A 22,511-nucleotide genomic window follows, 5' to 3' on the forward strand; every position below is an offset into this window, starting at 1 on the left:
AGCTGAGCCACATGGGGATGTCATGGGGTTTGAGCAGGGGAGGGAGCCACGATAGCCCATTTCTCATCCAGAGGCAGTAGAAGTTAGGGGATGGAGTAGGAAGGTCCTCACTGCTGAAGTAAGGGTGGGCTAGATCCATCTGTTACAGTATCACTATGCCCTGGGGACAAGAAGGTCTTTCTCCACCACCTGTCCAACCCCAGGGGTCAGCTCCCTTCCGAAGCCTGCCCTAACTCTCCAGCCTTCACTGACCTCTCAGACCTTGTTGACCATAATGTCACAGACTCCAAAGGAACCCCACAGATCACCTTGATGGGAAAACCAAGATCAGCCTAAGGGCACTTTGGCCCTGACTTTCACTCCCTGGCTCCTTTGGGTACCCCACAAAACCTTCTGCACTTTTCCAGGGACACGTCCTGGTCATGTGGTCACTCCACCTGCCTGCTTTTATCCTGTTCCTTCATATGCTCATGGAGCCATACTGAGAGAGTAGAGGTCTTTCTATGGGTGTCCCCAGCTGGAGTGCTGCTTCTGGGTTTCTTCCAAAAATATGGGATCAGAGGAACTTTGGACTAGGAGTGCCCTGCTACAAGTCTGGGGTCCAGTGCTTTGCAGGGCAAGACCGAGAACTTACCTCTGACTTTAGGTACAGTGGCTGCTGAGCCTAGCTCTGGCGAGGTAAGGGTCACGGACAACCCCTACTGCTGCTCTGGGCGCAGCACCAACAGTATTCTGGTCTCTATGTCAGCCTTGGCCAATGTGCGGTGAATGGTGGTGTCAAGACCTGAACTCAGAGCATCTGCTTCCAAGCCTGGGACTATTGCTTCTGCACCCAGTTGCCTCTTGCCATGGAATGTTCTTGGAGAGACTGGAGGCTTTAAAGACAGGGGTGGTGTCTTCTCTCTCTCCCGAAAGTCCTGGACGGGCTGACCATAGGTGCTGCTCTAAGAGACCTGTTCCTGCGTCACACTTTCCAGGCTTCCCATGCCAGCGAGGAGCCCGCCTCCCTGGTACCTCTGCCTGCCCGCCTTCTTGTTCCCGTGCCCAAGTCAGTTAGCACCACAGTGCTGCTGTTTTCCCTCATTGTTTCCCTGTGGAGGAGTTACCTCCTTCCAGATCGGGAAAAGAGGTTAGAAGAAAATAACTCAGTAGCTGTCCTGAGACGCGCTCGCTTCCAATGCAGGGCTGTTTGTGCCGATGGCTCTTCCTTCAGCATCGATGGTGGATGCTGCTGGTGTCCTTAGTCCCTCTGTCCCTGTCAGACAGCAGCTGCAGCCCTGTCCCCGGTGAACTGTGGGAAACTCATTTCTCCAGGAATGGCCCTCCATTAGCGGGGGACAGTGGTCAGTGGCTACGAGCTCTAGCCTCCCATCACTAGGATGGTTCCGAGGTGCATTTGACACCATTCCTCAGGGGTCCCTGGCAGGATGGAGTCCCAGCTGCCCATGCTGGTGACTGACTCACTAATGCACATATGGTTGGCATTCCCTGCTTCCTTGTCTTGCTCTCTCGCTCTCTCACTGTGGCCCCTTGGGCTCACCACCAAGTAAACCTTCTGCACCCAAGTCCTTCTCTCAGGCTCTGCTTGAGGGAGAAGCCAAACTTAGACCAAAATGTGAGCCAGGCTGGTGGAGGGCATGAGAAGGAAGGCCAAGCCCTGGCTTAGGAGCTAGAGACCCGATTCTGATCCTACATCACTGCTAGTGGGTTGAACACATAAATGAAGGAGGGAAGGAATAATGTGGGTATCACTTCGCCGACTTCGCCAATTTGGAAACATGGTTGGCATTTGTAGGGCGCACCAATTTCTGAATTTACACCATCATTCTCTGATGATACCAGCCCTGCTCTTGGATTAAGTGTGACCGTGTGACTTTCTTTGCTCAACGAAATGGGAGCAGGGAGCAGAAGTGATGTGTTTAACTCTGGATGAAAGCAGTTCAGAGCCAGAGATTCCCTGTTTCCTTCCCTGCTCTGGCCAACCCTGAAGCCATGTGTTGAGAAGGGAGTGCCTGAAGATTCAAGCAGCTTGATTATGGAGTCACCTCATGGGGAACCGTGACCCTGGAGGAGCCCAGGCTGGAAATGGATTGTGTGTGTGAAATAAACATTGGTAGTTTCGAGCCAGAGATTTTGAGGATACTTGTTACTGCAGCATGACCTAGCTCTTCCGGACTGACACAACCACGCCCCAAGGGCACTGATGGCAGAGCTGGGGGCCTGGAACCCAGGCACTTCCTCTCCGTCCAGGCAACTCCTGTCCCCAATAGAGGCCTCTACTCATTTCCCCACTTCTGGAAGCAAGGCAGTGTGGCCAAAGAGGTGGCCACTTCCATTCTATTCCCCTTGGCCAATCTCAAGTGAGCCCCTTAAAGGTTCTGTTCCTAATCTGCCACCTGGCCTTGGGTTCCCCATTTACACTGAGAAGAGGCAGGGTGAGGTCGGCAGCTCAGAAGCTCTTCTGCAGAGCCCCCGTGTCCACAGAAATGTTGCGAGTTGGGGCTGGTGGATGGTGGCAGTGCTCCTTGTCTTCTTCCTTCAAACAGAACAGCTCCTGTCATGTCTGTTTTGCATTTGGGGGTTTTCACATTAGAGAGGATCCATTTCACTGCAGACGTCTGAATTTGTCAATTCCCAACCAACTCTCCAAACGAGAAATTCCAGGGCCCTCACCCCTGACTCCCAGCCATCCCATAAATGCTTAGCTCTCCGGTGTGAACAATCCAAAGAAGACACTTGCTGTGGACCCGGCCTGTGTGTCCAGGGTGTGTGAGCCGCCGGATCCCTGCATGGTTCCTGGTGGGTCAGCCAAACACAGAGCTTCGCTTTGTGCTGTCGGCCCCACCCCCTCACCACCTGCAGTGTCAAGAACTCTGGGACCAGGGGTCTGGAGACCTGGTTTCTATCCCCAGCTCCATCACCCTCTTACTGAGCGACTCAGTTTCCTTTTCTGTAAAAGAAAATAGCCAACCGTGGTGAGCCAGGCCAGCACCGCGCTCAGCAGGTGGCATGCCAGGATTAAGAATGTGCCGCGGGAGGGTGGAAGAGGGAAGGATGGGGGCCTGTGCCTGCAGGGGAAAAGTCAGAGGGCAGGAGAGAGCTGGCTCCAAAACTCCATGAGACTCTAGCAGGGAGGATGGGGGAGACATCATTTTCCATCATGGCCATTACCATTACAGTACAATGTTGTCTGTTTATCTAGAATGTCAGCCCCATGCGGACAGGCGGGTACCTTGTCTGTCTTGTTCACTGCCATGGTGAGAGCAGAAGTGGTACATTCAATGTTTATTGAATGATTAAACTTATCCGGTGTGGCTTCCAAAGGCTGAAAGTTCCAGGGAGGCCACTGATTCCTCTCTGCCTCCCCACAGCCAACAGCCCTGTCCATTCCTCCTTCCTCTGCCCTGAATCAGCCACTTCCTCTCTAACTGGAGTCCGAGTCAGACTTCCTGCTGCTCAGGGTGGCACCTTAGATGCGTCTAATCAGGGCCGATGGAAAGTGGGTGATTAATTAGCTGGGGAGGCTGGAAGTGGGTGGATGCTGAGCTCGGCTGAGCAGAGAAACAAAAGGAATTTATCCCCAGAAAAGGAACAACTCCCCCATCCCATTCCATACCCTTCATCCAGCACGATGAGCTCTGAGCTGTTGGCTGCGGCAGTCCTTATGTTGACACCAGCAGGAGGTGGGGGTGAATTAGGACTCGCTGCAATTTTAAGATAAATTCAAGGTAGGACATGGAGGGTGCTCTCAGGCTAGGGGAAGGTTTTCCTGCTTTGACCTAGAGAGGCAAGCAATACTGGACTGATTCCACAACTGGGAGGAGGAAACTCCAAAGCCACAGCCATCTATGGTTGTATTACTAGAAGTTTATCACCCACACAAGGGAGATGATAGTCCATGATGGTCAGACTAACCAAGCCCTTGCTTTACTCCCCTCCTGGGGACTGGAGACGTGGTCCCAAGTCTAGGACCTTCCAGCTGGATCTGCATAGAATCAGTGTGCCAGAGCCAAAAGGCTTTGCAGTCTGGCGGGGATGGTGTTCAGATCCTGCCCCTATCCCTCATAGCTGTCTGGCACTTCCTGAATTTTACCTTCTAAATGTGTAAAAATGTTGCCAGTAATACCGCTTGTTGCAAAGATTAAGTGAGGTACTATAGATAGATAAAGAGTCTAGCCTGGTGCCTGGCATTTGCTCCGCAAATGTCCGTTGCCTCCCCCAACCCTGCCACTCTGTGCCAGCCTCACTCTCCACCCACAGCCTGCCTGCTATCCTCCACCGAATGGCCTTGAAGGGCCCATCCATAAGATGGATACTGAGTCAGGATGGAATTCATCATGTCCACAGACTTAATCTCATTTGACCCTCCCACTAGCACCGAGGTAGGAATTATCTGCAATTTATAGTTTCAGAGAGTGTGGTTCTGCTTTGCCTAAGATCCTACAGCTGGTGAGTGGTGGGGCTGGGATCCTATTTCTGACTCAGGAGACTGTCTCTATAGCTGTGCTGCAAACCTCTGTTTGGAAGGTTCAGCAAAGTACCACGGAGGGTGTTATTAGCTCTGGAGAATCCAGGAGGACTTCTTGGAGGAGGTGACACTTGAGCAGAGATCTAAAGAATAAAGGGGAGTTCAGTTGGCAGATGAGATTGAGAAATTAAATTTCTGTTGGAGTGCACAGCCCCAGCCCAGTGGCGGAGTAGAAGTAGGAGGGGGCAGAATGCTGGGTGCCAGGCAGAGGGGAGAGGCAGAGGAAGGAAGACTGGTAGCAGGCAGATCACTTGGGAGCCCGTTACTGTAATCTGGAGAGAAGGGATGATGGCTTGGAGCAGGGTGGAGGTGGTGAAACAGAGAGTTGTAGAGGATCTGGGGGCTTGTTGGGGGTCAGGTTGTGGCTAGGGGTAGGGAGGGTTGGGGGATGAAATAAGGATTCAGACTCAGGTGACCGAGTGGATGGTGCTGCCTATTGCTGCAATGGAAAAGGCTTGAGATAAATGAGGGCAGTGTTGGCCACAGTGAGGTACGGGCCAGTGGCCCTGGTCCAGGTGGGGATGTCCAGAGGTGCCGGATGAGCACTCACAAAGTATTGATGCTAAAGGCAAGTGGAGGGTGGAGGATGGAAGCTGGAGGACACTGGGGTGAGAGGGACGGGGGAGGAGAGCCCCACAGGTATGTTGGGCCCCTCTGCTCTCCTGACCCCGCAGATGCACCTCTGGCACCAACATTCCTTCCAATTCAGAGTCCAGGAGACACCGGTCCTGCTGACCCTCAGCCCCTCTCCCCTGCGCAACCCCCTGACTCATGATTTTGCACTTTTGGGAGCCTGGGATTATGTAAACCCCAATCGTCCCATGCCAACAGCCAACTCCACCCCATTCTTCCAAGTCACATGACCTCATTATAGGCTAAGTCCTCCCTTAGATTTTTTTCATTTGCTTCAGCTCACGAGTTAAGTTTCTGTCTTTCGTAGCAGGATTCTCACTAATACATTCCCTAAGGCTGATGTCTCTTGGGTGTCATTCTTGAGTCATAATGCGAGAGCTTTGTTTGTTTTAAAGATTTTTCCAGAATCACTCAGACACTTACAGTCCTCAAGCTACCCTAGTTTTCCTGGGTGTATTCTGTTAGTATTAGTTATTTATAACTGTATAACTAATTACCTTGAAATGTAGGGAGGCTTAAAACAATCATAAATGTTTATTATCTCACAGTTCCTGAGGGTGAGGAAATCTGAATATTAGCTGCATGGTTTTGGCTCAGGCACTCTTGTGAGGTTGCAGGCAAGATGTGGCCCAGGGTTGCAGCCTCCTCCAAAGCCTCGAATGGGGTGGAGGGGCCCCTCCAAGGTGGCTCACTCACATTAGCGGAAGATTGGTCCTGGCTGTTGGCAAGAGGCTTCAGTGCCTTACTCCATGGGCTTCTCCATAAGGCTGTTTGAGTGTCCTCATGACACAGTAGCTGGATTCCCCCGGAGAGAATGATCCAATACCATGCCAGGTCGATAATATCTTTTATGACCTGACCTCAGAGCTCCCTCCCTGTCACTTCTGCAATATCCTATTGGCCACCGAGGTCAGCCTTAGGTAGCATAGGGAGGACTATACAAGGGTGTGAATGCCGGGAGGCAAGGATTTGGGGGGGGCTATCTTGAAGAGTGCAGAACTGGGCCACCTGTGGCTGTGCCTAGGGCACCTTCCTAGCAGCCCTGCCGTCCAGGAGAGAAAGGTTCAGCCACTCTACTCTGCATGAGTCAGTCTCATCCAGAGGGAAGTAACTGCCATGCGGGGTTCCCTCAACTCCTCCCCCAGAGCTAGGGGCCAGCAGGACCCTGAGAAGAGACACCCTCAGGCCCACCAGCCCAAACCACACCACGCTGATGGCTCATCTGCTTCTCTTCTGCATTCCTGGAGTGCAGAAGGCTTGGTGATGCCATCGAGGGAGTATTACTATAACGGCGGCAAGTTCTTTGATTTTCTTCGCTGGCAGAGGTGTCATGAGTGATGACATGTGTCCGACCGGAGGGGTGGGGTTAGAGTCACATGTGAGGGGACATGGGCCAAAGTCACTGTTTCTAACCCAGAGCTACTCCTACCAACAAAGGTGAAGGACCCAGGACTGTTTTAAAAATCTCATTAAAAAAAAAGTGGTGTAGGAGGGAACAGGGACTGTAGAACAGACAGGTTCAAACCTTGGCTTTGACACTGGTGGGCGGATGTTTGTGGTCAGCAGGATCGCATAGTCTGATCCTCAGTTTCTGCAACTGTAAATGGGGATAATAATAGTGCTTGCTTCTAGTTAAATGAGAAGGTGTGTGTGAAAGTCCCCGCACAGGCCTGACACCGAGGTGATTTCCTTATATGGACGGTTGTTACACTTGTGCCCACGAGAAGGACAGGGAGCTTGAATCCTACATAGCAGGGAGGGCAGGATGGGAACTCAGTGAAGCCGTTCTGCTGACGGGCTTCTTCCCCTCTCCTGCGCACACCCAGGGGCTGCAGGGTTGGGGGGGGTCCTTGTCTCCTCCCTCAGTGCCCCCCATCCCACCGTGTGCTGCCCACTCCATCTCTGCAGCCTCCTGGGTCTCTCTGCTCTTTCCTATGCCCTTCCAGAGCCCATGCAGGCCCTCAAGTCCCTCTCCCCAGTGGGTGCCAGGGCTCCCAGCTCGCCAACAGTCCTTCTACTTTGTGGAGGGAGAGGTGATAAATTATAGATTTTTTTTTTCTGCCTTTCCCCTGCTCAAAATCCTTCAATGTATCCACCTGGTGGAAGGCAAGCCTCTCCCTGGGGAAGCTCTACAAAATTCCCAGGCTGTGGGGTGGAGGAGGGTGGGTTGGGGCCTTTTTCAAACTCCACCTGCCCCTCAGAGATTCTGATCTTCTACATACCTGTCCTCTTGATACCCTAGTACTAGTTGGAACGGATCCTGTATACATTATAGATAAACTGTACAGGGTGACACTCTCAAATTCCTAAGCCTCTTGCTCAAGAATGCGTGAGATTCACCTCAGGCCGGGACATGGGCTACTCTATGCATCTCTGCTGCCCTGCCCGTTACAGCCTGGTACAGGGGACCTTTCTAGCAAACGCTTGCTGACGGCCTGGAGTAGCTTTGGAAGGGAATCCTAGAAAGGCTGAGTCCTTGGTTTCCATTTCTCTGGGCAGTCAGGACAGGAGGCTGGGCTGGAGGAAACCAGGGGGACTCTGTCCTCACAACGGGTTGGGGTGGGGGCGTTGCTTGGGCTGGGGTCTTTGGGGACAGCAGGGGGCTTGGGCGATGCTTGTTACCTAGACCCAGGGCCTGAGCGGCTCTGGGCTCCCGGGGTAGGGTGGAGGCTGCTGTTTGCTCTGGCCTTCACTGATTCCCCCCTCACAGGTTGCCTGGCAACCATTGTTCATTTCATCGCCATTGACTTTGAAAATAAAAATCAATTTCCTTCATGACGTGAGCCAGAGGGCCATATTAACCCACAAGTTCAAACGGTCCAATTTTATTGCTCAGAGATTATGAATACGGATGTACACAGAGCATCATTTATAATAAGAAAAGTGTTTTGGAGGGGCTGAACCTAAATGTCTGTCAGAGGGGTGTGATTCAGTTAAGGCCCCTTCTCACCACAGAATATTCTTCAGCTAATAAAAAGCAGTGATGGGGATGCTGGTGCGCCAACAGGGGAATATTCTCACAGTGTAAGGGAGAAATCGCAAGCTGGTTCCAGAACAGTGTGTGGTGTATTGCCATTTTTATTGAATAAAAAAAGTGTGTGTGGGCGCACACATGTGCCCATCAATGAAAACATTCTGGGAAGGACACACAGCAAAATGTAAATAATGATTTTCTCTGGGGAATGGGATTGTAAGTAATTTTAATTTTCTTTCTATCTTTCTGTATTACTTGATTTAAAACATAAAAAAAGCGTGGGTTGCTTTTTCAATTTGCAAAAACACAGATATCATTTCTTTTTCAAATAGAGAATTCCAACTCTGGGAGCCAGGGGCCAGGCAGGGGCCCAGCAGAAGAGCAGGAAGAAGGAAGGAGGCCACACTTCCCCGGGGGGCAACAAGAGTCCTCCTAAGTAGTGAGCTCCCCTCTCTGGTCTCTGGGGCTGCTCAGGTGGAAGCTGCATGTTGAGGAGGGGACCCCCTGTGATGGGGGTGGCTGCACCAGGTGCCTTCTAGGTTCTAGGAGGTGGGGAAGTTTGTGCGCCCTTGCCGTGAAGGAGGGAGAGGCAGAGCGTGGACATCAGGCTGAGACCAGCCGGACCAGGGGCAGGGGCAGCAGAGGGGCCCACCTCCTGTGACCACTCCTCTTTTTCACCCTCTCTCCAGGCTGGTGTCCCCTCAGACTCCCTCTTAGCTTCACACTCTCCATCCTTCCAGATGTTCTCATTCCTGCCCATGGCTTCAAACACCTCCTGGACACAGACCACGCCCTCCTCTCTACACCTGAGCCCATCCTCCAGGCTGTCCCCTCTTCCTAAAAGCTATGCTTGATCATGTCACCCTCTTGTCAATAGCTTTCCCTGGCCTCCTCCCATCTGCAAAGAAGGGATGCAGGTCCTATAAACCTGGTTCCAGTGCAAGCTCTCCCCACTTCCATGCATCTTTGCCTTTGCCTAAGATTCCTCCCGCTCTTGCCATGGGCCACCCTTCCTTTGTCTACAAGGCAAACTCCTATTTTTCCTTTAAGACCCAGCCCAGATACCGACGTCCCCTAGGAAGCCTTCCTAAATTCTCTAGGCATTCCATATTGTTTGCTCTCATACTTATTTGTACATTCCTGATGACAGTACTTTCACCATGCCACCATTACTGATATTGACTTATCTGGGTCCTATTATTAGCTTGTGAGCCGTTGAGGTCAGATGGCTTTTCTGTCCCAGGTGCCAGCTCTGGGTCAGCACATGGGGACCCTCAGGAAGTGCTGGTGGGATGGACAGGGTGGTGCAAGGGAGGGAGGTTGGATGGATGGATGGATGGACGGGTGGGTTGGTGGACGGATGGGTGGATGGGTGGATGGGTGGGTGGATGGATAGATGGGTGGGTGGGTGGATGGATGGATGGATGGATGGGTGGATGGGTGGATGGATGAATGGGTGGATGGGTGGGTGGATGGGTGGATGGGTGGGTGGATGGATGGATGGGTGGGTGGATGGATGGATGGGTGGGTGGGTGGATGGATGGATGGGTGGGTGGGTGGGTGGGTGGGTGGGTGGATGGATGGATGGGTGGGTGGGTGGATGGATGGATGGGTGGGTGGGTGGGTGGATGGGTGGGTGGATGGGTGGATGGATGGGTGGGTGGATGGATGGGTGGGTGGGTGGGTGGGTGGGTGGGTGGGTGGATGGGTGGGTGGGTGGGTGGATGGGTGGGTGGGTGGGTGGATGGATGGGTGGGTGGATGGGTGGGTGGGTGGGTGGATGGATGGATGGGTGGGTGGGTGGATGGATGGATGGGTGGGTGGGTGGGTGGATGGGTGGATGGATGGGTGGATAAGTGGGTAGGTGAGTGGATGGACTGATGGATGAGTGGGTGGATGGATGGTTGGTGGGTGGATGGTTGGATGGTGGGTGAGTATGTGAGTGTGTGGGTGAGTAGGTGAGTGGGCGGTAGGATGGATAATGATTGCATTGTTCCTTTCAATATATGAACATATAATTTCTCCCATCTTGAAAACAAAACCTCAAAAAAAAATACAAAACCATCCCTCAATCCCATCCTCCGTCCATCCACCCTGACTTCTTTCTCTCCCCTTCTCTCACCTACATCCACTTGCCAGAATCCCATTGGCTCTACCTTCAGAACGTATTTAGAATCCAGCCACGCTGTCTTACCTTCTCCACAGCCACTCTGACTCAAGGCATCCCCAGCTCTTGCTTTGTGACCCTTCCTCCCACTATAGTCCTTAACCTTTCCTGTCTATTCTCAACCCAACAGCCAAAGTGATTCTCTTAAAACTTAACTCAGATCATGTCATTTCTCTCTGCAAAACCTTCCAATGACCTCTTATCTCTTTCAAAGCTGAGGTCCTCACCGTGGCCTTCAAAGCCCTATGTGATCTGTGCCTCCCCCACCCACATTACTTCTCTGACCTCATCCTTCTAGACTTTCCTTGCTGCCTCCATACATTTCCCCAAACTTGTCAGGTTCACTCCTGATCACAGAATTTGCACTTATATTTCCTTCTGCCTGGAATACAATGTTCCCAGATACCCACCTGCTCATTCCTTCACCTCCTTAGGTCTGACTCAAATATTACCTTCTTAGTGAGGCCTTTCCTGGTCACCCTTAATACTGAAGCCCTCCCCTCCCCTTCCCAGCATCACTGTTCTCCATAGCACGGACCACAGCTGTCACACTTTATAGCTTACTCACCTATTTATATATTGCTATCTCCCTCCATTAGAATATTAGCTTCACGAGGGTAAAGGGTTGGAGTTTTTGCTCCCTTCTGTATCTTTGGTGCCTAGAACTGGACACAGCACACAGTAGGCTCCTTATAAATGTGATTGAATGAATAATCTTTTGGATGAGGAAGCAGAAGTACAGAGAGCTCATCAGTGGTCACCCCAGTCCAACATGATCATATGAAATGGTGTTTGTGAGTGAATGTTCTCTAAACTATAAATATTGATGACTGTCATTTTCCCCTCACTCTTAAGAATTAACATCCCAGGGGATCCTCGGTGGCTCAGTCAGTTAAGCATCTGACTCTTGATTTTGGCTCAAGTCATGATCTCAGGGTCGTGAGATTGAGCCCTGTGTGGGGCTCTGGGCGTGGAGCCTGCTTAGGATTCTTTTTCCCTCTCCCTCTGCCCCCACCCCCCGTGTGAGTGCACATGTTCTCTCTCTTTCTTTAAAAAAAAAAAGAAAGAAAAAGAAAAAAGAATTAACATCCCAGAGGGCAGGAACTGAAATGAAGACCTTAGAGATCAGCTAGTCTGACTCATTACTTTACAGGTGAAAGATGAGAGATACTTATGTTTTGGAATCCTGAGTCACTTCCAGGCTCATTATTGGATGGCTTTGGACAAAACAGTTTGGGCTGACCTCTCAGACACTGGCACCTCCCTGTAAGGGGCAGAGTCAGCAAGGCATCCCACCGTCCTTCAATCCCTGCATCCTTCCACCCCTCCATTCATCCCTCCATTCACCCATCCTTCCAACCCTCACTCATCCTTCTGTCCATTTATCCTTCCTTCTCTCCATCTATGCATTCTTCCTTCCATCCATCTATCCTTCCAACCCTCACTCATCCTTCTGTCCATTTATCCTTCCTTCTCTCCATCTATGCATTCTTCCTTCCATCCATCTATCCTTCCAACCCTCACTCATCTTTCTGTCCATTATCCACCCATCCTTTCATTCTGTATCCATTCGTCCTTTCTTCTTTCCATCTCCAGCTCATCCATCCTTCCCTGCATCTACTTATCCTCCATACTTGTATTCACCCATTTCCCAAAGCATTCATCCAAAATCCACTCCTTTTCCCAACTGTTCACCCTTCCATACATCCATCATTCCACACAGATTCGTCTCCTAAGGGTCTGCCATGCTCCTGGCCCCGGCCTTGCAGTTGGGGACACAGAGATCAACAAGACATCTCCTCTCCTAGAGCTGTTGACAGCCTTGAGGAAGGGGGAGTAGAGAGAGTGTGGGAAAGCACCCAGCAGAGCTCTTGGTATGCGTCAGTACTTAGAATCTGGAGCTCTGTCTATGAATAAGTATCTCACTAGAAGTCTCTCACTGGTAAGTCAGGGAGCTGGCGCCAGCACCCAAGCTTTGAGTGAATGTTCTTTTCACCGCCCCCATGCTATCTCTTTCTTGAGACTAGCCTGACCATTGTCCCCTGTGGGGAGAAAATGCTAAGGGGGGAAATGCCGGGGCCAAGGCCTCATGCAGTGATGACACCATGCTGGCCATCTTCACGGTGACCCATGACACCAGTGAGCTCCGCCCAGGGAACAGTCAGGGGGCAGGACAGCAGGCTGGGTGCCAGCAGGCAGGAGGCTCCACAGTGGGAGGGAACAGATAATTTATTAGTCATACAGGCCAGCCAAGCTTTTCACATTAAGCCCCTTTATCTCCTTACAATTGTGTCCGATCAAGCAATAGAAAGCAATTTGGTTAAGTGGTGAATTTAATCACGCTGCAGCCATTCAGAAACCACTTAACGCCTTCGCCTGCAAGCATGTTCTGCTTACTTGGAAAGCACACTTCTTCAAACGCAGGGCTTTCGGGCTCTCAGCTCCCCGGTCTGCAGGGTGATACAAACTACAGAATGTCCGTAGCGCTGAAAGGCAGCTTCAGGGATCTTCCTGGGTCAGCACTTTCTTCTTGAAGAGATGAGAGAGTGGGAACGTGGGCGAGTCTCGTTCCTCATCTCTTCTTCTCGAGGGTCCCCCCGGGCCCTCTGAAAGCCCAGAGAGGTGAACTCCCCTCACCTGGGCTCAAGTCCTGAACTTGAATCATAACCATATCTTCGCAGACTGCTTTTGTTAATTAAACATTTTCCGTTCTAGGACTCAGCCTCCTGAGTCTTCTTCCATTTTATCTTCTAATCTCTGCAGCTGGCTCCCTCCCTACCCCTCCGCCCCTAAGTTCAAGCCCGCATAACTTTGTGCCAGGGTCACTGCGGCCCTGCCCCGCCTCTATGATCACTCAGTCCCCAATCTTGATGTCCTCTATTTCTCTGCCACATCACTGCCTGAGAGGTCTTTCTAAAGAGCAGATCTGGCCAAAGCTCTCCCCTGCCGAAACCCCAGTGACTCCCATCACCCCCCTCAGCTCTGGAGGAGCCTCAAATGGTGGAGAAGTGTCAGTGACCAGGGAGGCACCGAATCTGCCTTTCTGTCAGATTTACTCTAGAACTCAGCTCCTTGGTTCACAGCATAGTGCGCAGCCCTCATCCTGCCCCTCCTTGGCACAGAATCCTTCCTCGCCACCCACTCCCTGCAGGATAAAATCTAAGGGTGTTGGTCCAACATTCAAAACTCTTCACTGTTCAACCCTGCCTTGTCTTCTCTCCCACCTGATGGACCCACTCACCATTTCCCAAACAAAATATGCACTTTCAGATTTAGCAAGCCTCCTTCTGTCTCAGGGTCTTTGCGTATGCTCTTCTTCCCTCTTCCCCCAAACCCAGTCCCTTGCCCTGGCCCTTGTCTAACTCTTCTCACATTTATCTCACATAACTGGCCGCTTCTCACATTTTAGGTGTCAGCTTCAGGATTATCCCCTCATAGAGGTTGTCCTGGATCAGCTTCATGTAAGGCCAAACGCTGAGTGGGGAGACATGGGTGAGGGATTGACTGAGGAAGCGCCGGTATGGGGAAGCAAGACTGAAGGGAGTCGGGGAAGCAGGGCAGGCAAAGGGGATTTGCCAAACGAGTGTGTGATCTCTGGTCTGATCCCCACAACCCCTCACCTGGGAGTCCTGGAGAGTAAACTACAGCTTGGGAGTTTTCCTTGACTCCAAGCGAGGGGTCTGGGCTCTTGTATTCCTGCACTTCAGTCCGTGGCCAGGAACCCCCAGCCCCTGAGGGAGGGACCTAAACCCCAGACACTTCCTGCTCCGATGGCCAGAGGAAAGTTTCTCTGAAGAACCTGAGGGAGGGCTGTTTGGGTGGGGCCCGAGAAGGAGAGCAGAGTTGGAGGACGGGCCACAGAACGGGCTGATGGGGGCACAATGTCTGCCCCAGAAGCCATCCTCAACCACCCATTCAGAGGGAGTCTTTCCCCATATTCACAGTCTCAGCCCTTCTGTCGTTCTTTCCTACAAAACACCACTTGTGTCTCATTTTCTTGTTTCTTTGCCTGTTTTTGGTCTCTCTTCTCCTGGAGGATGTGAGGGCCTGGAAGACAGGGACCCTGTCTGTCTTGTCCACCATTTCATCTTTAGTGCTCAGCGTACTGCTTGGCATTAGTTTGTGTGAATGGGCAGTTGTGGAGTGAATGAATGAATGGATGGATGAATGAACAGACACAGCCAGTAAGTGATAAAACCCAAATTCAGGGCTCCAAGCCCAACTCTTTCCACTCAAGAAATCCAAAACCGAGTGAAACAATGGCCAAGAAAAGAACTGGCCAAGTTATAAAAAAAAAGGTTTTCATCTCAGACGTTTTAATGGATGAATTCTTTCAAACTGTCAAAGGACAAATAATCCTAAGGAACATAGATACTTTTGGGGGACATAGAAAAATATAGAAAGCTACATTATTTTACAAAGCCAACAAAACCCTGGATAACATCTAAGGTAGACAGAGCAAAAACTATAGACAGGTCATGAATACAGACAAAACTATACTCATTCACTCCCTCTCCCTTAATAATAGACTCCTGATTTTTAGTTGAGCACATGGATATCTGGAATAAATGTCTACCTTTCTCAGCAGTTAGGATTCAACTGTATATTAAGAGAGTAATATGACATAACCAGGTGGGATTTATCCTAATGATGGAAATCTTCCAATAAAGTGAAGCAAGTATTATATAAATCATGCAAGAAAAAGCATACAATTATTCCAGTAGATACTCCAAAAGCCTTCAGTGAAGTTCAAGCCTTTATTTTAGAATCTCTAAAAATTAAGTCTGTAAGGAGATTGCCTTAACATGGTAAAGAGTAAGTATCTCAACTTTTGTGATGGAACACTCGAGGAATTCCCATGAAAATCAAGATTAAAATAAAGTGATCTCAGTCACTGTATCAAGTATGAAGCTTATGAATTAAAGTGGCAAGAAAAATAATGTCTTAAATGAGACAGAAATTTTCCTCTCAGACAATTTCCTACGTTCCTCTGGACGTAGGAAATGCAGAGGAACTCCCTTGTCATTTGGGCACAGAATTTCTTCTTTTTTCCCCCACCATCCTAGAGTTTCCCTTCCATCCTAGGTCTTTATTAGTTTCCTTGTGGCTGTAAAAAACTGCCCTAAGCTCCCTGGCTTCAATCAACGCCACTGTATTATCTGACCGGTCCTGGGGCTCCGAAGTACTCGGGAGTCTCCCTGGGCTAAAATCAAGGTGTTGGCGGGGCCGTGGCCATGTTCCCAGAGCAGCCAAGCTTGAGGGGATCATTCCTCTCCTTCGCACTCCAGCTTCCAGAGGCCGCCCGGGGTTCCTTGGCTCTTGGCCGTATCATTCCCACTGGGGTTTTCACATTGTTTTTCTCAGCCAGACTCTCTTGCCTTCCTCTTCCCCTTCTAAGGACCCTTGTTGATTACACTGGGCCCGTCCCAATCACCGCAGATGATCTCCCCATCTCAAGATCTTCAGCTCCATCCGATCCGCAAAATGCGTTTTGCCATGAAACCAATACACTCGCAAGTCATTTCCGAGGGCAAGTTATTTGTTTGCATGTAACCATGTTTACCAATTTATTTGATGAAGATTTCTTCTTCGATCTCTCAGACCTGAGTGGGAAAGCGCAGTTCCTTGGGCCGACCTCATCTTTATAAATAATAATACTATTGAGTGTTTACTCTGCATTGGGCTCTGTGCTAAAGGCACTATCTTATTTAACCCCATGGCCCTGGTGAGGGAAGCTCAGAGAGGGAGGGCAATTTGCTCCTTTCCACGCAGATATATGACAGGGTGGGGATTTAGGAGCATGTGCCTAACTCCCGGATGCCAGGGGAGAGAAGGAGCTCATCTGCAGCCAGTGGTGGCCGAGCAGGACTTGAACCCAGACCTCCGGACCCCCGTCTGTGTTCTACGGGTGCTGAGGCCAGCTGCATGGAAGTGGGTCCTGCTTTATGCAGCTCTGCTGTAACCCAGTCCTTCCCTACCGGCCTGAGGGTGGCTCTTGCCTGTCCCTGTAGGTTCTGTTAAATAGCAGCTCCCCCTAGCGCACTGAGATTGAGTATTGCGCTAGGTTGATTATTAAAGTGGAGGGGGAAAAGAACAGAGAGAGATGGGAGGAGGTAGGCTGAGAGAAGAAAGGAAGAAAAACCCTGTATCACTCTATCTAGGAGCCGGGAACAGTGCAGGAGGACATCTGCTGCAGCCATCTCTGGAGTTATCAAAGCAAGGAGCCAGCATCCCCTGGGGGCCTTGGGGACACACGTTCCAGTGGACGTGACCAGAAGGCAGGCGGATCTAATCACCATCGGAAATCTGCAAACGGGGCCAGCTTCCCAGCCCCCACCCCTGGGCGTCCCGTGCAGGGTCTGACTGTGTGGGGAGCAGGGGTGTCCCGGTACCAGGGGAACAAGCTGCCTTCAGTTCCCAGGTTGGAGCAGGGGCCGAGCTCCTCACTGCCAACCAGAGATGCCCCGTCGAGGCCTTGCTACCTGATTCCAGAAAGTCAGCACGGCAGAGGAGGCCTGAGACCCTAGGTCGGGCTCCCCTGCTGAGGCCCAGAGAGGCGCGGGTCCCACCCCAAACTGCCTACCCAGTGGCAGGTGAGGAACAGAGTTGGGGTTGTATTGTCCCAATCTCTTTCATCATTTCGAACCCTTTCCAAACCCTATTTAAGGGCAATTCATAGGGACTGAGAGAAGCATCTTGGATACAGCCTGTCTTCAGTCGTCAAAACACCTCTAGGTCTAATCCCCAGTTTACGGGAAATACGGGAGAAGGAGGAACACAAGATGACAGTCCAAAAATGCCATCAGATAAATGCAAAACGCAGAACCTCTGCAGGACAAATGACCCAGTTTCTTCCCCAAATGAATTGCAAGGGGGAGACAGAGGGAGGCCTGATATAGGGACTTAAAGACACATGGGCCCCATGCAATGCCTCCACCTCCTTTGGGGCCTGATTTGAACAAACCAGCTATAGAAAAAAAAAAAAAAGAGCATTTAAACATTGACTAGACATTTTCATGATATTAAGAGATCATTGTTATGTTTTAGGTGTCATATTAGGATGATGTGAGAAACAAAGGGACCTCATCTTCTGTAAACTCAAACTTGCGTGTTTACAGGAGACATTGTAGGATGTTGGAAGTCTATTCTATACTAATGCAGGAGGGGTGCGGGGAGCCCAGATATGACAATAACTGGGGTTTCATTATCCTATATCTTCGAACTTTACGTATTTAAATTTTCCCTCATTAGGAAACATTAGACCCAAGAGAAAGAAAAAAAAATATGTGATTTAGAGTCAGACCCTGCATATTGAAGACGTTTCTTTTTCCTATGGTTTCCTTTTTATGAGCGCACAAAAGAGTGAGGACTGACGGATAAAATCCACACACAAAATGACACAAAGGGTAAGTGTCACGGCGGCATTGGCTGTGGTCCCCCTGTTGGTGTCTCAGCGGCTATGAGACTCAGCCCTTTGCTGGCTCTGGGGCGTGGAAACAGTCTTGGCTGCGCCCAGGGTGGGTCCAGCCGGCAGCACGCCCTGGGGGCTTTCCATTGCGCATAAGCCCTTCCCCCGGGGTTCTCCAGGGACACGGCCTGGCCTCAGGTGCCAAGAACCCGCTGCAGCAGACACTGATCCATAGCGGCCATGGAGGCCACTGACACTCAGCAGGTGGCTTCTCGGAAACAAAGCCAGGGCTGGCTGAGGGTCAGATCCCGCAGGAAATGTCAAACCCAAACTCAAACAGGAATCATGTTCATCCTCCGCAGAGTTTGAAAGGATGGACGGAGTGTCCTTGCTTGGATCAGACAACTGTGCTATTTCAAAACCCTGGCCAAAAGGCTGATTGGGGTGGCAGGGCGGGGGGGGGGGGCAGGGAGGGGACAGGGGGCAGCAGGTCACCCCTTTTTCCAGGCCAGGGTCTGCTTGTGAAAGATCATGTCTATTTCCTAGGGTTCTGCTGCTCTAAATCCACGAGGGAGGGGGACGCCCCGACGGGCACAAGAGACGGGGACAGCAGGTGGTACGCGAGAGGAGGTACGCGAGTGAACAACGAGCGTGCGCAGAAACATGCAGCTTTGCCAGAAAGCAAAGAGATGAAAATCACGACAGGATATCATTTGGATCCTGGCGTGGGGGTTGGGGGGGCACACACTACTGTGGAGGACATTACTGAAACGATAGGTAAATTTTGGATTTTATTTATTTATTTGTCAGAGAGAGAGGGAGAGACAGAGAGCAAGCGCAAGCAGGGGGAGTGGCAGGCAGAGGGAGAAAGCAGGCTCGCTGCGTAGCAAGGAGCCCGATGTGGGACTAGATCCTGGGACACTGGGATCAATAACCTGAGTGAGGGCAGCCGCCTAACCGACTGAGCCACTCAGCCGTCCCATGATAGGTAAATTTTGAATATGATTTAGAACATAATATTTTATCAAGGCTAAACTGATTTAGATTTATTTAGATTTAAAAGATTTACTTATTTATTTTAGAGAGAGAGAGCGAAAACGAGCGGGAAGGGCAGAGGGAGAGAGAGAGAGAATTCCAAGCAGACTCCATGCTGGTCGCAGAGCCTCAAACAATTTTTTGGTAAACAAATTTTTGTTTCTCTGCTTTACGCCATTTCAACTTACGGAAGGTTGCATAGCCACGCCCCACTTTCAGATAGCGTGGGGGAAAGCCTGTATATCAAAAAGTTGTTGTTTTTTTTTTTAAGTGGAAAAAAAAAAAAGCTTACAATGCTCAGTGCTGCAGGGAGCGGGGACATGGAAACTCTTGTCCTGCCCTAGGGAGAGCAAACCAGCATGTGTAATCTGGAGGATTAAGCGAGAAAGAGCACAACTTTTGACCCAGACCTTCTGCTTCCAGGCAGTAAGCCCCAAAACATAAGCATAGGTGTGTATGAAGATCAAAGTACAAAGATTTTTACTGAAGCCTTAAGTGTTCAACAACTGGTGAACCAAACGATGTACATTCACAGAATGGAAAGCTTTGTAGTCACTTAGATGATCCTGTGAAACACTATGTAATCACGAGGAGAGGTGTTCGCAACACGTTAAGTGGGAAAAAAAGGTTCCAAGATATTATGTTTAGTGCAATCATTATGTTGGGTAACAGTCAAAACCAAACCAAACCCCGAGTGTGTGTGTGTCAGTGTGAGTGTGTGAGCCTATGGGTGTGTGTCTCCATGTAAAGCTCCTTGAGGTCAGGAATCAAGTCGTATTTATTATTGTATTCCCTGTGCCTGGGACAATGCCCAACACCCGGTAAGCAGTAGTCAGAGTTTAGTGAATGAATTAATAGCTGTAGTAAAAGGGGCCAGAAGATGTACTTCAAAATGTCCATAACGGTATTTCTAGGTGGGGGGAATATAGGTGACCTTCATTTTCTTCTATCTGTCTGTACAGTCTAAATGTTCTACATTGAACATCGATCAGTTTTCCGTAAATTATTTAAAACAATACATGTAATTATTTAAAAACAATTGTGAATTATTCCGAACAATAAATACAATTATTTAAAACAGTAAATACAGGGCGCCTGGGTGGCTCTGTCAGTTAAGTGCCTGCCTTCAGCTCAGGTCATGATCTCCGGGTCCTGGGATCGAGTTCCGCATTGGGCTCCCTGCTCAGTCGGGAGTCGGCTACTCCCTCTCCCTCTGCCCCTCCCCCCTGCTCGTGCGTGCACGTTCTCTCTCCTAAGTAAATAAAATCTTTTTTTTTAATCTTAAAAATAAATAAATAAAACAGTAAATACAAACTGGAAAAAAGTTGCTTTCATCTCAGGGCCCTTGGATACAGGATCTCTCTGGGAAAAGGGTCAAGGTTATGGAAATTACTCCAACCAAACTTCACAGTGTATCAGTATTCCCAAATCCCAGTGGCAAGGAGGTGGGAGGGGCTGCAATTTGAGGCAAGTCATTGGACCTCTCGGTGGCCCCTGGTTTCTCCCCTGTGGGGAGGGTGAGGGTGTGTGTGGTGTCTAGCACAGAGCTATGCCTTCAGCGCCCCTTCAAGCATGCTATGGACCCAGGGAGCTTTGGCAGGGGTGGGGAGCAGATGAAGATTATTGTCCCCTGGAAGATGAGGAGTCTGAGATCCTGAGGCTGGAATCTGAGGCCCAGGGGAACCTGGCTTTCATTGCATCAATGCCTACACCCCCATGCCTGATAGCCAGGAACCCTCCTGAGCCTTGTTCTCACCCTGCCTAATGGACCTGCCCTAGGAGAAAGCAAGACTTGTAAGTGCTCCCTGTCCGGTGAGCGTCCCTAGAAGAGCGGACTGTCCCCACAGAATGATAAACATCTGCTCTAAATTGGCAGAGACTTGTCACCTCTCTGAACCAAGGGATGAGTCCAAGCTGACCTCTCCCCAGCACAAGGGCCTGCCCAGATCTGTTGGGAAGACACACAGCCTGTGGTTTTTGCTGCTTGCAAGGTGGTTGTTGACAAATCCCAGGCTTTGTTTTTCATGAAAAGCAAAGTGAGGCCTTTTAAAAAATTAAAACTTCATTCTTTAGAGCAATTTTAATTTGCAGAGAACTGAGCAGAGAGTACAGGGGCTCCCACAGAGCTCCGGCCTCCACCGTCTCCCAGAGTCTCCCCCAGTAACACTTCACGTCACTGGGGTCCATTTGGGATGATCCATGAGCCACTGTTGTGACCTCATTTGTACCCGAAGCCCACTGTTTACAGTTTCTTTTCTTGTCATTGTGGTAAAACACACATCACACAGAATTTACCATTTTAACCATTTTTAAGTGTGCAGCGAAGAGGCACCAAGGACTTTTCACACTGCTGGGCCACCATCACTACCGTCTAACTCCCAAATCGAAACTCTGCGCCCACAAAACAGTGGCTGGCCCTCCCCGCCTCCGGCCCCGCATAAGGTTCGCGTCTGCTGGTGAATCACTCCTGGGGTTCACACAACCCGTGTGTTTGGACAAACATGGAAGGACCTGTAGCCCTCGTGACACATCACAAAGACTAGTTTCGCTGCCCTACACCTTGCCTGGGCCCCACCTAGTCATTCCCCTCATCTTGCCTATCCCCTGGCAACCATGAAACTTTTCACCATCCCTGGGATTTTGCCTTTTCCAGAAAGGCATATAATTGCAATTGTACAGTGTGTAACTTTTTCAGAGTGGCTTCTGCAACTCAACACACGCATTTAAGGGTCCTGGTGGCACGAGAGCTCATTTCCTTTTAGCCCCGGATACTATTCTGCTGTCTGGATGCACCCCCGTTTGTTTATCCCCAAATGAATTTTTCGTGATAAAAAAAAATTGTATGCTGACTTTCGGAAATGGCGAAAAACCAAGAGAGAAGGGAGAAAAACAATCCCCATGTCATCCTATGCCTGGAAACCACTCTGTTAGCATTCCACTGTGTGTGTGTGTGTGTGTGCGTGTGTGTGTGCGTGTGCTGCGTGTGTGTGTGTGTGTACAGACGTCTTTTTAGGTTTGACATAGCATGGTGCATAACATTTTTATTCCTCTTTTCCCCCATTAATTATAAATTAGCTCTCTTCACGTTGCAAGTGGTCTACAAGCATCTTTTCTTGTGCATTGTTCGAAGAGTCTGCAGTATTTCCCCTTGACTGGGGGTGTCACAATTTCCTAATCATGCCTCTGTGTCTCAACTTGTTATGGTTTTCAATTTTGTGCTGATGTTAGTAAGTCTATCTTGAGCTGTTGGTGCTTAAATAATTGTGTAGGTTTAGCCCCCACTTGCTAAGAAGTGGAGTTGCTAAGTCAGAGAGTTTGAGCATCTTTAAGATATCCCAGAGGTTTCCTTCTTCTTCTTTTTTTTTTTTTTAGTGCATTTTTAATTGTGATTAAAAAACCCATAACATTTGGGGCACCTGGCTGGCTCTGTCGGTGGAGCTTGGGACTCTTGAAATTGGAGTTGTAACTTTGAGCCCCATGTTGGGTGTAGAGATTACTTAAAGATAAAGTCTTAAAAAAACATAAAAGTTACCATCTTAATTTTTAAGTGTACAGTTCGATAGTGTTAAGTATATGTTCATTGTTGTGAGAAAATCTCCAGAACCTTTTCATCCTGCAGATCTAAAACTCCACCCACTGAACAACAGCTCCCCATTCCTCCTGCTCCCTAGCCCCTGGAAACTACCAATCTACTCTCTGTCTCTATGAGTTTGATTACCTTAGACACCACATAGAAGTGGAATCACACAGTATTTGATTTTGTGAC

This window comes from Eumetopias jubatus, unplaced genomic scaffold, assembly GCF_037043125.1.
Source record: "Eumetopias jubatus isolate StellerSeaLion01/CBP00866 unplaced genomic scaffold, mEumJub1_p1.0 scaffold_7, whole genome shotgun sequence".
Taxonomy (NCBI): Eukaryota; Metazoa; Chordata; class Mammalia; order Carnivora; family Otariidae; genus Eumetopias; species Eumetopias jubatus.